This window comes from Sphaerodactylus townsendi, linkage group LG10, assembly GCF_021028975.2.
Source record: "Sphaerodactylus townsendi isolate TG3544 linkage group LG10, MPM_Stown_v2.3, whole genome shotgun sequence".
Classification (NCBI taxonomy): Eukaryota; Metazoa; Chordata; class Lepidosauria; order Squamata; family Sphaerodactylidae; genus Sphaerodactylus; species Sphaerodactylus townsendi.
In genome coordinates, this window is record NC_059434.1 from 10707481 (window position 1) to 10722181 (window position 14701).

Below are 14701 nucleotides of genomic sequence, written 5' to 3' on the forward strand. Positions count from 1 at the left end.
CACACTCCGAGGCAGCATATTCCACTGTTGAACAGCCCTGGCTGTCAGGAAGTTCTTCCTAATGTTTAAGTGGAATTTGTTTTCCTGTACTTTGAATCCTTGTTCTAGTTTCTGGAGCAGCAGAAAATCAAGCTTTCTCCATCTTCAACAGGAAATCCCTTCAAATATTGAAACATGGCGATCATGTCACCCCTTAGCCTTCTCTTCTCCAGACCAAACACACCCAGGTCCCTAAGCTGCTCCTTGTAGGTCATGGATTCCAGATATTTTACCATTTTGGTCACCTTCCTCTGGACCAGTTCCAGCTTGTCAATTTCCTTCTTGAACTGTGGTGCCCAAAACTGGACACAGTATTCCAGCTGAGGTCTGACCAGTGCAGAATACAGAAGTACTGTTATGTCCCTCAGTCTAGACCAGTGGTTCCCAAACTTTTTTGGCGTACCGCCCCCTTTCCAGAAAAAATATTACTCAGCGCCCCCTGGAAATTAATTTTTAAAAATTTTAATAGCAATTAAACAGAAAGATATATGTATTAATGTTTTTACCTGTGGCCATCACCGCCGCCCTGGATCGCTGCAGCACCCACCAGGGGGCGGTAGCACCCACTTTGGGAATCACTGGTCGAGACACTATACTCCTGTTGATGCAGAATTGCATTGGCTTTCTTGACTGCCGCATCACACTGCTGACTCATGTTCAGGTTGCGGTCTACAAGACTCCCAGATCCCTTTCACATGTATTGTTGTCAAGCCACGTGTCTTCCATTCTGTATCTGTGCATTTCATTTTTTCTGCATAAGGTTAAGATCAGCAAAGCTATTTTACCACAGAATGATAACCAGCTGATCTTAACCGATCCAGCAACCCAGTCTCTAAACTTCCCTGCCTACTCTGGTTGGGATCCTATAAAAGAAGGAAAAAATTAGTGGATCCTACTTAAAACTGATGTTTCCCCTTTCAGAACTCTCTACCAGAGGACATCAGGGCCCTGTGGGGTTTTGGTCAGTTCTGCAAGGCCTGTAAAGCAGAGATGTTCCCCAAGGCCTTTTGTTGAGCAAGTTACTGTTTTGTTCCACCTTGCTGGCCTTCCAGTCTGTCCTCTTTCTCCCCCTGCTCAAATCTGTTAAATTTATTTCTGGTGCGTGGGAGTGGAATTTTGGGTCATTTAGGGCCCTGGTAAGGGTATCAAAAGGACTTAATTGTAACTATCTTTAGAAAGTGTAGTGCTGGATTATTGTAGTTTTAATGTTTTTATCTGTTATTTTTGGAATTGTGTGGTATTATTATGCATGTTAGCCACCCTTCATCCGGCTCTGGCAGGGAAAGGGTGGGAGAACAAACTTGATAAGATAAAATAAAAATAGTTGCCCGCTGGTGCTCTGAGCAATACTATGAGAAAGAAATCTCAGCTGTGTCAGCTGAGAAAAACATAGAAGTGATGTAGGTTTACTCTAGGAATTGCTGGAAAATCAATGGTAAAACCATAGAATTTCCAACAATTCCCAGAGCTACCCTAGGTCATTTCTGAGTTTTCCCTAGAATGGATGTAGGGGCACAGTGGACATCACATGTTCCCCCGTGACCCTGCCCTCAACCCTCTTGTCAGTCGCCAGTGGGACTGAGAACCCTTGAGAGTCCCCATTAGAACTGCAACAGGGTTGCCAACCTCCAGGCAGTGCCTGGAGATCTCCCACTATTACAACTGATCTCCAGACGACAAAGATTAGTTCCCCTGGAGAAAATGGCTGCTTTGGGAGGTGGACTCTATGGCATTATATCCCACTGCAGCAGTGGTGGGATCCAAAAATTTTAGTAACAGGTTCCCATGGTGGTGGGATTCAAACAGTGGCGTAGCGCCAATGCGGCTGGGCGGGGCACGACGGGGGCGTGGCCAGGCATTCCGGGGGCGAGGCATAAATAATTTCTCTGTTACTGTAAAAAACTCTTACTGTAAAAAAAAGTTCCTGATTTCCAGCTGGTATCTTTCTGTCCATAATTTAAACTCATTATAGCAAGTCCTATCGTCTACTGCCAACAGAAACAACTACTTCTCTAATTGACTGCCTGTCAAATACTTAATACTTTCACATACTTAATTTTGTTTCTAGAAATCAAAAGAAATATACTTTCCTTAAACAAGGAACTTTACCATCTTTCTAAAACATGTTTTTAAAACAGCCCAACAGGGAGAATTATCCCGTTTTCTACCTTCGCTAACCAGCCACATAGGAAACAACAGGACTTTTATGATTTTTGGACCTAACGGAATTTCTAACGGAAAAGCAGACCCGATGAGTAACCCCCTCTCGGCACACACAAATAATTAGTAACCCACTCTCGGGAACTGGTGAGAACCTGCTGGATCCCACCTCTGCACTGAAGTCCCTCCCTTCCCCAATCCCCACCCTCCTAAGGCTTCACCCCCCCCCCAAATATCCTCAGTCCTGGCCTGCGAACTACTACTTTTCCCATCAAGTCACAGCTGACTTATAGTGATCCCACGGGGGTTTTTGGGCAAGAGACATTTAGGAGGTGACTTGCCACATCCTGAACCTGTCGTTCCTGAAAGGTCTCTCAACCAAATCTTGCCAGGCTGAAGGCTAAGAGTGTCTGACTGGGCCGAGGTCGCCCAGCAAGTTTCTGCGGCACAAGTGGGGATTTGAACTGGGCTTCCCAGGTCTTAATTCAACACCTTAACCACCAATACACGTTCGCTCCCTGGTGCCTTTGCCTGAGGTGGACTTTGCCTGAGAGGAGGAAAGGAGTTTCAACCTGGCTGTGCGCCACAGACTGTGGGGTTATCCTACTGCCACTGAGGAAGTCACACCACAGCCCACGAGGCAAGCCGGTCAAGCCATTTCCATTTGAATGCGCTTCAGACCCACGATGTTAAGCCTGTCGGCATGCTAAGCACGCACTGGGCTTTGTAGAAATTATTCTTCAGCTCCTTTCTCAGGCTGTAACAACAGCGTGTACATTGTTGGAGGGATGCAATGCCACATAGGTGACCCAATTTTTTAAAAAAGCAACACCTGCTAGGTTAATGAAGCCAAAAGAACTTGAGGCTAGTCCATACCTTTCTGATGAGGATGGAGAAAATAATTAGCTGATCCTGGCAAGAGCGGAACATTTGGAAGGAGAAACCAGCCTTGCGGGCTTGCTAGAATCTGTCTGCAAAGCTGTCTGCGAATATTCAGCCCTCTAGACCTCTGCAGAAGAAACCTGGAGCGGAGACACTCAACATGGCTGCCGTCATTGGGAGCCTCTGCCACAGAACCGCTGTGGTTTATTGGTAAGGTTACCTGCCTCTGGGCAGTAGCGGAGCTACAAGGGAACAGGGGGTGCACATTGCACCGGGCGCATCCTGGGGCGAAAATCACCCCACTGCTGCCCCCTTCCCCCTCACTCCACCCCACCCCACCCCACCTCGCCAGACCTGGCTCCGCCCCACCAGCCTGGTCCGTTTTCAGCCAGCAGAAAGCTGGGGATGCAGGGAGAGTAGGAGGGGCCACAGGGGGGCAGAAAACACGGAGTGTGCCCCGGGCGCACTCCTGCCCAGCTACGCTTCTGCCTCTGGGTGGTGGCTGGATCTCCAAGCAACAGAGACCAGTTCACCTGAAGAAAACAGCTGCTTTGGAAGGTGGACTCTATAGCATTATACCCCATTGAAATCAAACTCCATTGAAATCAAAGCTGTCACCAAACTCCACCCACCTCAGGCTCCCCCCCATCCCGAAATCTTCACATATTTCCCAATTCGAAGCTTGACAACCGTATTTCCTAAGGATAATGGGTGCACTTCAGTGGATATATTCGGCTCACACAGCGAACTGGATAAGCTTGTTAGACTCCTGTGTGAATGAGCGCTACAACCATACTGAATACTGTCCTGCTATTGTGCATTGCCACGAGGTATGTATTTACTATGCTGTGCAAAATGGGGTGTTGCCACATAAGATCACTTAAGTGAGATATATTTTGGAGCAGTGGTGGGATCCAAAAATTTTAGTAACAGGTTCCCATGGTGGCGGGATTCAAACTGTGGCATAGCGCCAATGGGGCTGGGCGGGGCATTGCAGGGGCCGGGCATTCCTGGGCGGGGCTGTGGCAAGGACGCAGCCGCTGCACCGGTCCTTGGGCAGGAAACGAATGCACACAGGCGCAGGCTGCCACGCACACCGGTGCACCTCCTTCTAGACTGCTTCAAGTTCTGCATGCTACTGTTGAGAGGAGGGGTGTAACTAAGGCAAAAATCACGTGGCAAAAAATTAGTAACCCCCTCTCGGCACACACAAATAATTAGTAACCTACTCTCGGGAACCTGTGAGAACCTGCTGGATCCCACCTCTGTTTCAGAGACACTTGCCCATTGATCTTCTCACTGAGGACCAGTATTATAGCGCCAAGGGGGCTGTGGAGGTGCGTGATGCACCGGGCGCGTGCTGGGGTGTGTGGCATGGGCAGGCATGGACGTGGCAAGGGTGCAGTGTGCACATGCGCCCGTGACCCAGTTTTCCCTCGCTACGGCTCTGCTAAGGACTTAAAACACATTGTGAAAGCCTAGAGCAAAAGTCTTGTCCATACTAAACCCAGACAGAGGAACCCCTTGTGATTTTGCTGCAAAGCTGCTCTGCAGGAGAAGGGCTAGTTGGCTTGAGCCCATTGTTCACTCATCTCTTGGGGCACAACAGTGAACTTTAAAGTGGAATTTCCCCACCGCTTTCTGGGCAGACGGAGATTCTCTAGCAGCAAAGCGCCTGGCAGCCATGTGATTATCTTCCTACTGGAGTTCCTGCTGTTGTGTGGGTGAGGACAGCCAGAAAGAACAAGAAGAGCCAATGAAGGCAACATGTACACCAATTATTTTTTTTGTCGAGCTTTCGCAGCATTTCAAAGCTGTGGAGCTTCAGTCCTTCGAGGCGCAGGGAGTTTGGGGGACAGAAAAATCTGTGCCTTACTGTGCAATTTCCCTGAAGGGAATGAGGGCTTATTGCAGAGGAGACTACATGTACATAAATGACCTTCTTCAAAAAACCTGCTAGCAGTGCTGTTGCTAAAACATGGTTGGACATGAAGTGCCTACAACAGCTGGCCAGTCCTGAGGGGGTGGCAGACAGAAAAGCGGGGGGAACCACAGCTCTAGCTATTCCCCAAATCTTTGTCATTATTATAAATCCACATCCCCCCCCCCCCCGCAGCACTGGCCAACAAAGATGTCCCAGGACATGGGTCTTCTGCTAGGTGGGGTTTGGAGATCTACTTGAATGGCAAATGATCTCCAGATAGGGCTGCCAACCCCTAAGTGGTAGCTGGAGATCTCCCAGGATTACAGCTCACCTCCAGGCAATAGAGATCAATTCACTTGGAGAAAATGGCTGCTTCAGAGGGTGGACTCTGTAGCATTACACCCCATTGACCTCACTTCCCTCCGTGAACCCCCACATCAGGCTCCATGCCAGAAATCTCTAGGTATTTCCCCACCCAAAGCTGGCAGCCCTACTAGTAACCATGTTTACGAGCACACGTGACTTTGGAGTTACAGGATTAGAACTCTAGATCCTAAAAAGATGGGTGGCTGGGCAGGGATAGGTTTCAGGGCTGCAGCCCCAAAGAAGGGGGAGGGTGAACTTCTTCCATTTCTGGTTTGGAAACTTGCCGTAAAAGATGCTTTCAGTTCCACCCAAGACTTCTCAGCCCAGCAGGCAAAAGGAAGTGCCCCCCTGTATTCTTCTCACCCCTGCACTGACTCAGTTCTGCATCACAAACGAACGCTGTACAAGCATGTGCCGAGCTTCCTGTCACGGTCAGCCATGAGAAAGCCTCCAGCAGATAGACAAGTCCACCTCCACTCGACACCTCCTCCTGCGCATTGAACGCAAGCAGCAGGGGACCAGAGAGATGCTCCAAGGCCTCTCTCAGATGCCTCCTGCTTAGTTTACCGACTGGAACTTGCTGCCACTGAGTTTGGATTTTTTAATGTCATTTTGTTGACAGGTATGGATTTCAGGAAGAAGAAGAAACAATGTGATCTTACCAAGCCCAGAATCCTCCCCATGCCCAAGCAAGTGCTGCTTTCATCCTTTATGCTTATTTCTTTGTTTGCAGTGTCGATTTTGATGCAGAGTAGACTTTATCCAGTGAAATCTGTGTTACCGAGGCAGGTAAGGTTTGTGCACATCAGGGAATTCCACTCCTCTGCTCTCCAGCTTGGCAATCAATGACCACATCGCCTGCAAGTGAGTTGAAACACACTCACCAGTTTTTAGCTTTAAGTTGTAAAACCGACACATGAGAAGGACCTTGGACCCTGCCGTGTCGCTAAGGAACAACCATTTCAACACCTCCCAAACATCATGGGCGTGCACTGCATTCTGCAAATACACCAGCTGTGAATCTGCCACTGCCAGAATAATTGTTCCTCGTGTCTTCTCGTCAGCCCCCCATTCTGTGGGGATTCCAGCGGTGGGGGGAGTTTCAACAATGCTCCAGAGGTCATCTCTGATGAGTTAGCTTTTCATTTTACAGCTCCAAGACATATAGTTTACCACATTCAGCCTCTTGAAGGGCAAACTGGTAGCTGTAAATGCCATGGCTGCCACTGCTCCACACACTGCTCGTGCACACCACGCCAACAACAACCTTCAGCACTTCCTTACTCTCGTAAGGATCTGGATCTGGGCCCATAACCTGATGCAGAGTAGACTTTATCCAGAAAAAGCTGCATTACCGAGGCAGGCTAAGTGCAGTTGCAACAGGCTAGAAACAGCAGACGAAACACCACACCACAAAGTAGTTTTACTTCAAAGAAGACTTTATCTTAGGTGCAGGTATTTACATTGCAGACAAATATCAATAAACAATTGGACAGCATGCTCTGCAAAAACTCCAAAACTCCCTAGACACAGTACCAGTGCACAGGCTCTACTTTTATACATCTGTTAGCCTATCACAGTGAAGGTCAGTGATCTGGTTCATACTGGTTCTATACAGTTACATCTGACTTTTTACAGGTGCTTCCTCTGAAAGGAGCTGTCAATTAGATCACTTTGATCTGTCTGCTCACAAGATGTACACCAATTTTCTATATTCCCTGACAGATTTTGTTCCTGCCTCCCTATTTGTGGAGCTATTGTTACCAACGGTGTACAGCCTGGTTTCTTTGTCCCACTGACATCTTCAGTCAAACGAAGCACCGCAAAACCCCGTGGATTCAATACAATTGTTGTATGAAAGGACACACTGCAGATGATGCCGTTGCCTTTCTCATACCGCTAACCTCTGCTAGACATTCACTGTGCATGGATTTCCATCCACATAGTATCAACTATGCAGAATAATGCCTTGTGCCACCATGTTTACAGCATGCAACATTATGAGGACTAACCCCACCCACCATGTTGTGGTCCCTTTCTTTCAGTGGTGGGATCCAAAATTTTTAGTAACAGGTTCCCCACCACGACCCCAAAAATATTTTTTGCACCAGGTCATTTCTAAATCATCATCACATTATAGAAAATGCCCCAACTCACAAATCTGAACACAGCAATGGCGAAACACACAGGTTCTTTGATAGAGACTAGTGAGATAAAAGGTACGAAAGGCTGAGAGTCAATGAATTGCAGTACCTAAAAGGGATTAACCCAGTTCAGGGAGTTGCATTATTAGTCGCAATTGCTATATGGAACCTTCATGTTCAAAGGCAGGATGCCTCTCAGGGAAGCGAGGGTGTGGAGATGGAAAAGTGGACCCAATTAGTAACCCCCTCTCGGCACACACAAATAATTAGTAACCCACTCTCAGGAACTGGTGAGAACCTGCTGGATCCCACCTCTGCTTTCTTTGCTTATGAAAGTTGCTTGTTTCTACCCAACGGAGACTGCTGGGCTCCCCAAACTCAAGCAGAACGCAATGGTACCCTTTGTCCCCGGGCGCACCAATTTTTGTCACGTGTTTGGTCACGTGGGGGCGCCAGCAAACCTTTGCAGAGAAAGCAGTAGATCTTTGCAGAGAAAGCAGTGGACCAGATTGTTTTCCTGTTTCCTGCCTTAGCCCCGCCCACTTCGGACGGTGGCCCACTGGGCCAGTTCCACCTCTCAGCCCAAGCAAGCAAGCAAACCACCAGAGCAGGACGGGGAGCTCCGCCTCCCTTTGACCCAGCGTGCCTTGCCTCCTCCGGTGCTGACTGCCCAGGCAGTAGCACAGAAGGGAGGGGAAGAGCAGGCCTGGGAGGAAGCAGCAGCAGCAGGCAGGCAGCACAGGCACGTGGGGAAAGAAGCGGGCTCCGGCTTTTGCCTCCAAATCCTGCTGCCAGCAGCCCATGTCCCTCGCAGCCGCCTCGTCACAAGAGGAGAGAGACAGGTTTGTTTTCGCCGGCCCTGCCCATCGCTCCCCCTCCCCTCCTTGCCCCAAGTTGAGCCATCACTGCTCAGTGGCTTGAAAAAGTTTTTTTAAAAAACCCTCCTGAGACGAGACTCTCGAGTCTCAGTCTCCCTCCATGGCTGGCACACCGCAGCTTGAAAAAGTTAAAAAAAAAGGGGGGGGTTTTTTTTGCAAGATTTCCTCTCCCTAAGCAGCTTGAAAAAGTAAAAAAAAACAAACCCAAACCTGAGATGTCATGATACTCTCTGCTGCAGCATGAGGCTTGAAAAGGTTTTTTTTTTTAAAAAAAAAGGAAGGGGGAAACCCAAGATCTCCGCTCTCTGCCGGATGCAGAGCAGCTTGAAAAAGTTTTTAAAAGGAGGAACAAAATGAGATCCCAATTCCCAAACACCCCCAACCAAAGGAAAATAGAAAAAAAACTGCCCCTGGGATTCTCTTCCCTTACCCCCTGGGGTTGCCTCCCCCCTTGCATTTCTGTCTCTTTTGAGGGGGGGCTCTGTTGTGATGGGGGAAGCAGGGAAGATGTGTGGGAGTAAAGGAAAAGGACCTTTTGCCCACCTTGATTTTCCTGCAGGGATTTTGCCCACCTTGATTTTCCTGCAGGGATCCAGCAGGTTCTCACCATTTCCCAAGAGTGGGTTACTAATTATTTGTGTGTGCCGAAAGGGGGTTACTAATTGGGCCCGCTTGCCTTTGAACATGAAGGTTCTATATAGCAATTGCAACTAATAATGTAACTCCCTGAACTGGGTTACTGCAGTTCATTGATTCTCAGCCTTTCGTACCTTTTATCTCACCAGTCTCTATCAAAGAACCTGTGTGTTTCACCATTGCTGTGTTCAGATTTGTGAGTTGGGGCAATTTCTATAATGTGATAATGATTTAGAAATGACCTGGTGCAAAAAAATTTTTTGGGGTCGTGGTGGGGTGACTGCCCATGGGAAGGGCATCCAAATCAGGTTTTGCCCAGGGCTCAGGTTTGCCTAGATACGCCTCTGCCCCCTTTGCTGAGGGTGGGGGAGCTGGCGAGGGAACCTGTTACTCAAAATTTTGGATCCCACCACTGGTGGGATCTCTTTATATTATTCAATTATTCTTAAAACTAAAATCCTTAATAAAGAGGATGTAAAATCTTAGCTAAGGTATAACTCAGTAGACTTAAAACTAATTTCTGAACTATGTGTTCACATAACTTCAGAACTTTTCTTATTGCAAGGAAAATTTACCATTGACATCTTATTTTACAAAACAAAAATTCTTTTTGTATTGTCAAAGGCTTCCTGGCTGGATTCAACTGGTTGTTGTGGGTTTTCAGGACTGTGTGGCTGTGGTCTGGTAGATCTTGTTCCTAACGTTTCACCTGCATCTGTGGCTGGCATCTTCAGAGAGAGAAGTGTGTTACACACTGCGCCCAGTATTGAGGTTTCATCATTTTACCTTCTTCTGTTAGTTTAGGTTTGAAATTTCTATATAGGTATCTCCCAGTTTGTCCCCCCACCCCTGCTTTGTGGCTAGGCTGTTACTTGCTAACTTGCTTTGGTTCTACTTTTAAGTTTGTTGTCTTAGCTTTTTAAAAAAGAAAACAACCTTTTCTTTAGAAGTGGTTTGTTTTCCTGTAGTTCTTGCTGTGCCCTGGGCAGATCTGTGGGTCTCCCCACTTCAATTTTTTTTGGGGGGGGGAGGGAGTTGTGTTTCTGCAGCTGTGGTGTAGTGCTGTGTGGATTTGGTAGAAGATTCAGGGCTTGAAAATGTGCCCCCCCTTGATGTGCGTAGTTCATTAGGTGGTGTTGTAGAGTGGCTTCATTTTAAAAGGGAGGTGTGTGGAAGGCAGTAGGGAAGGGTGTGTATGCCTCTGTTCTTCTGGAGGGGAAAATGCTGCTATTTCTCCTCTATTTGAAGCAGTGAGAGGTGTGGGATTGGGTGAGGCTTGCTGTTACGCCAAGCTGTCTCTGTGGTAGAGATTTCAATGGCGGTGCTCTGCTGGGGGTCTTGCTCTGGGTAGAGGCACCAAATTTACCTCAGGGCTGCTGCTGAGTGTCCTGAAAGGAACCAGTCAACTTTGCTGAAGTTTGCTTTGTAGGGGCAAATGCTATGGGGGCACCCAGTTGAAGGTGAAGCTGCTGCCCACAGAATGAGTGCCCAGACATCCAAACTTCAGCAAAGCTGGCTGGTTCTCTCTCTACAATGGAATAGTTCTGAACTGAGTTTCTTAGATAATCTGGGGTGCCTTCTTAGTGTCTAAGGCTCCTTCCGCACACGCAAAATAATGCGTTTTCAAACCACTTTCACAACTAACCGGTTGTTAAAAAATGGTGCTTGCAAACAACCAGTTGTTAAATTATTTGAATCCCACCACTGGCTAGACGAGCCACCCTACACTCTCTGAGGCTCTCATCCCCTCCTCTTGTTGACTTTAATAGTGGGTTCCCTGCTATTGCTAATGAGTGGGATTAGACCTCAGCAGTGAATGTCTGACCAAAAACGCAGCTTTTATTTACAGGCTCTGAGGAGTGAGGTGAAATTTCAGCAGCCTAATTTTCACAGGTGCTGAGTAACCAGACCTTCGCCACAAGATGGGAGCTGCAAGTACGCGGCTTCAGCGTTTTTGAAAGCCCAGGTTACCCGTGTCAGCAGAAAACACCGAACTCTCATTATTCGGCCTCCTGCAGCTCAGCTCCCAACTGAGAATTGCCTGCGTGTAAATAAATTCACCTTTTTTTTGTTTGTTTGTTGTAATTACAGACCATAAAGCTAGGGCTGCTAGCATCCAGGGGGTGGCTGGAGAGCTGCCGTCTGGGCGACAGAGATCAGTTCAGACCTAAAGAAAATGGCCAGTTTGTATTACCGCGCTTCCTGGGTAACTTTTATTCTCCCAGATCAACCAGCTCTCAGCAGCGTGGAGGAACAGAAACAGGACCCAACACAGCGAGAATAGTGAAAAATAAAAATGAGTTTATTCAGATGCTGACCTACGTGCCAGCACCTCCACACCACGGCAACTGCAACTGCCTAGCAGCTTTACAACAACTTTTATACACTTTCTCCCGCCCGGGAGTCCGGGGGAGTACAGGACAGCCTACAACCATTCATTTACCGATACACAGCAACCAATTAGAGTCCAGAGGGCGGTCCCTTCTTGAATTTTGCGGCAGAAGCAGGGCGAGGCGATAACGTAGGCACAGGCGGGAAAAACACAAAAGAGTCTCTTGGGTGCTTGGGGTCAGGAAACGAAACCTAACGACGATGCCACCCTTATCTGCCTGCTGGTGGGATTAGGCAGATGGAGGCTCTTCTTCCGGGGTCTCTTTTGTCAGGCGTTCAATTCATGGTTTTAGCCCATGAAAAGGGACGTGCCCAGGTGGAGCAGGGGTGGACTCCTGCCTTGAGCCAGGGAGGTTCCACGCAGATACAAACACACAACACAACTGCAATTCCTACTTTCTATCTAATACAACTGATTCCTATCTAACTTATAAAGAAATAAAACATAATTTCACCTTTATTAGAATGTCCAATCAGAAATGGAATAATTCATTTCTGACTCCGCTATCATTTGGAAGGTGGGTTCTACGGCATTGTAGCCCACTTGAAGTCCCTCCCCTCCCCAAATCCCTCCCCCCTCAGGTTACACCCTGAAATCTGCAGGTTGTTCCCAACCCTGAGCTGGCAACCCAATATAAAATCAAGGAACCCAAAAAAGGGGCAGCATCGGTTTCCTGTGGCTACTTCCTGTTTGGGGTGCTTCATTTGCAAGTTAGACAGCGTTCATGCTGTGTTGCGTTCTATCAATGCAATCATGTAGGAACACACCAAGCGTCATCATCATTGTTATTATTCTGTTTAATCTCATAGCTGCCAGCTCTTCAGCTGGTTGTTGGCCTTTCATTACTATCTGAGCCTCTCCCAGAGGCTTAAAACGTTGTAATGTATTGACGTAGTATCCATGCGGATCCCAGCAGGGCTGCCTTCTGAATCTGACAGATGTGGATTTGGTGGATTTGAAGATGTTTCAAGTGCCTCCCTAGTATTTTTGGAATGGCGCCCAGGGTGCCGATTACCACTGGGATCACCTCAGCTGGTTTGTGCCTTAGTTGCTGAATCTCAGTTGTTGTTTTTATTTAATTTGTATGGCTCCTTCCGCACATGCAGAATAACGCGCTTTCAAACTGCTTTCAGTGCTCTTTGAAGCTGTGCGGAATAGCAAACTCCACTTTCAAACAGTTGTGAAAGTGGTTTGAAAACACATTATTTTGTGTGTGCGGAAGGGGCCTATGTGGCCCTTCCCCTTGTAGGCCTAGTATGGCTTCCAGCATATTGGAATTACAATAAAATCAGAAGTTAAATTCTGTGCAATTCTGGACTAAAGAGGGATGCTCAGATCTGTACAAACATTGCAAAAAATAAATTGCCAGAAGCCATTCTTTTTAGAGTGATGCATGATTCAATTTAAAACAAAATGCCTGTCTTTTAATAAGGTCTTTTCAAATTCATTCTCTAATACTTGAAGCCCACCTTTCCTATCAATTTTAAAATTTCCTTGTTTTTGTAAATAACTAAACCAATGACAGTGTTTGTGTTGATTAGTTAACTCATCTTTCTTTTAGTTGAATTTGTCCATTTGAGATGTTTAGTAAATCATTATAACTCAGCCATAAGTCTTCTTCTGCATACTCTTTTATCTTTAATGATTCTAAATGTGATATCTAAATTGGAGTTTTATTGTAGAAAATGTTTTTATATTTGAACCATATTCTTGCTAAAGCTTTCCTTGATCTGGAGAGCGATCTTCGGGTCCATACCCCTTGTGGTCAATGGGGTATTGCAGGTGGTTCCAATGCTTGTGAGAATCAAGGATTTGAGCCACCTCAAACTCCTCTCGGCCATCAATCAGAACAGATGGAGGGGCAGCTGAGTGCGGCCTAAACAGATCTGCCACTGCTGCGGGAATCAGCAGTGACAGGTGAAAGACCGGGTGGGTGTGCAGGGTTGGCAGCAGCTACAAGCAGTAGGTGACAGTGTTACCGCCAGGAAAATAAACAAAATATTTTCCTGAGTCAGGTTGCCTGACTACACTGGCTCCATGCCTGGACGCGGAGACTTGTGTGGTTCAGAAGCCTCCATAAGGCTCATAGAGAACGCTTATGTATAATTGTACCAATGCTATATGGTTTTCTTCTTGCTTATGCCCTTTCAAGATGTAATAAAAGCCCCCTTTAGTTGAATTTATGATGTGCCCGCTGTTTAGGATTTTAGTTTGACTAGATTCTCCAATTAAGTTTAAGGTTCTGTTATTGTTAGGTTTAGGAAAGTCTTGCCTATAAGTATATGTGTTTATCCCTTAAGGTTTCCCTAACGTTTAAGTTTAGAAATGTTATTTTTGAAATTTGTGTCTGATGGCCAAAGCAGTGGCCTGAAAGGTTTGATATTAAGGGACAAGAAAGTTGGCTCTGGAATGCAGCTTAGACCAACGCCCAGCCGACTCCTTGGCAAAGACAAAGACCCTCTTTGGACTTGCAAATCGAATCTGTTGCCAGCACCCAAGGTCCCCAGCCGTTGGAAGACGTGCAGGGACCACCACAGGACAGTTTGAACTTTTCTTTGTTGCAGCAATGTGAATGGACCTTATCTGCTGTCCATTCAGCACCATTGCGAGATCTCACGGGAAGATGTTTGACAGCGGGATTTTGTAATCTCATTCAGAAGTTGCAACTGTATCTTGTCTTGGCATTGTTTGTTTTCTGATTGGTGTTTGGAGAGGGACTTGCCTCCTCTCCTCACCTGTTCCCTGCCCCTTTGCCCCTTTGACGTTTGGGAATAAAAGTTCTTGCACTGCGTTGCAAGGGCGCGATTCTCCTGCCCGAGCTGTGACCATCACCTGCAAATAAAATCCTTTGCTTGAAGAACGTTGGCTTCCTGCGCCTCATTACGTTGCTGAGCTGAGCTGAAATCACTTATTGTTACCCGAGCAGCAGCGGTAACAACAGGAGGGTTGATTTGTTCCAGGACAGGAAATGGGCCAATGAAACAGGCATCCAGCCTATGGGAAGGTCGGGTACTGCGGGGGTGGCGTGTGGCGAGCCATCGCTGGTCTCCCACTCGGATAGGATGTCCTGACTGCCGATGCCGACCCGCATTCGCCTTGTATGCTCCCTTGGTGTCAGGTTGCCTGTTAGGATGCTGCTTTTTTGCTACTGTCGTAATTTCACTGGGTGGGGGTTGGGTGGTCTATTTCTTACTGTGTTTTGCTTCACATTCCCAGGTGCTGACCAAGATCAGTCTGAACCGTCCACTTTCTGATATTTCTCACTCTGCCTCTTTTGGCG